The following is a 1,748-nucleotide window of genomic DNA, read 5'->3' as shown; positions in this document are numbered from 1 at the left end:
CCTCTTATTTCTATTTCATATTTTTGAAATTAATGCTAACAATTAATGTGATTGATTCAAAAATTTTAAGTTTGTTACTTGCCTAGTAAGAAAGATTCAATCTTTAAATTTTAAAATCATATCTTTTTGTTTCTTGTTAGTCAAGTAATCAACTTTAATTTTCAAAATCAAATCTTTTTAAATTTCTTTTTCAAATATTTTTCAAAATAAATTTCAATCACATCTTTTTCAAAATCAATTTCAAAATCTTTTCTAACCTCTTATCTTTTCAAATCTTTTTCAATTAACCACTTAACTTTTTGTTTGATTTTAAAAGTTTACTATTTCAATCATATCTTTTTCAAAACCACCTAACTACTTTTCTCTCTCTTATTTTCGAAAATTACTAACCCCTTTTTCAAAATTTGTTTTAATTAACTAATTGTCTTAAATTTTAATTTAATTTTATTTTCCATCTTAAATTTCGAATTCTAACTAATAGTCAACATAAAAACAAAAAAAAAATATTTTTCACTTTATTTTTAATTTTCGAATTTTCCTCTCTCTCATCTCCTTCTATTTATTTATCTACTAACACTTCTCTTCTACTCAAAAATTTGAACCAACTCTTCTCCTCTGTGTTTGAATTCTTAACTTTTCTTTCTTCCATCCTTCTCTTCTTATACTCATATAAGGAATCTCTATACTATGACATAGAGGATTCCATATTTTCTTTTCTGTTCTCTTCTTTTTCGTATGAGCAGGAACAAGGATAAGAAAATTCTTGTTGAAGTTGATTCTGAACCTGAAAGGACTCTAAAGAGGAAGCTAAGTGAAGCTAAAGCACAACTCTCTAGAGAAAATCTGACAGAAATTTTCGAAAAAGAAGTAGACATGGCCGAAAATAATAATAATGGTGGAGATGCAAGGAAGATGCTTGGTGACTTTACTACACCAAATTCCAACTTACATGGAAGAAGCATCTCAATCCCTGCCATTGGAGCAAACAATTTTGAGCTAAAGCCTCAATTAGTTTCTCTGATGCAACAGAATTGCAAGTTTCATGGACTTCCATCAGAAGATCCTTTTCAGTTCCTAACTGAATTCTTGCAAATTTGTGATACTGTTAAGACCAATGGGGTTGATCCCAAGGTCTACAGGCTTATGCTTTTCCCATTTGCTGTAAGAGACAGAGCTAGAATATGGTTGGACTCTCAACCTAAAGATAGCCTGAACTCTTGGGATAAGCTGGTCACGGCTTTCTTAGCCAATTTCTTTCCTCCTCAAAAGCTTAGCAAACTTAGAGTGGATGTTCAAACCTTCAAATAAAAAGAAGGTGAATCCCTCTATGAAGCTTGGGAGAGATACAAGCAACTGACCAAAAAGTGTCCTTCTGACATGCTTTCAGAATAGACCATCCTGGATATATTCTATGATGGTCTGTCTGAATTAGCTAAGATGTCATTGGACCATTCTGCAGGTGGATCCATTCACCTAAAGAAAACGCCTGCAGAAGCTCAGGAACTCATTGACATGGTTGCAAATAACCAGTTCATGTACACTTCTGAAAGGAATCCTGTGAGTAATGGGACGCCTCAGAGGAAAGGAGTTCTTGAAATTGATACTCTGAATGCCTTATTGGCTCAGAATAAAATATTCACTCAGCAAGTCAATTTGATTTCTCAGAGTCTGAATGGATTGCAAGCTGCAACCAACAGTACTAAAGAGGCATCTTCTGAAGAAGAAGCTTATGATCCTGAGAACCCTGC

General features: G+C 33.0%; 1 non-coding gene across 1 annotated transcript; it reads right to left on the bottom strand.

The window, feature by feature from the left end:
- Window positions 1–1,275: 1,275 nt before the first annotated feature.
- Window positions 1,276–1,383, bottom strand: LOC112768345 (small nucleolar RNA R71). Its single transcript, XR_003185781.1, has one exon. It is a non-coding gene; the product is annotated as a small nucleolar RNA R71 (small nucleolar RNA).
- Between the last annotated feature and the right edge of the window lie 365 nt (window positions 1,384–1,748).

Source organism: Arachis hypogaea, chromosome 17 (assembly GCF_003086295.3).
Source record: "Arachis hypogaea cultivar Tifrunner chromosome 17, arahy.Tifrunner.gnm2.J5K5, whole genome shotgun sequence".
Taxonomy (NCBI): Eukaryota; Viridiplantae; Streptophyta; class Magnoliopsida; order Fabales; family Fabaceae; genus Arachis; species Arachis hypogaea.
Note: the sequence above shows the minus strand (reverse complement) of the source record. Positions and strands in the feature narration are given on the sequence as shown.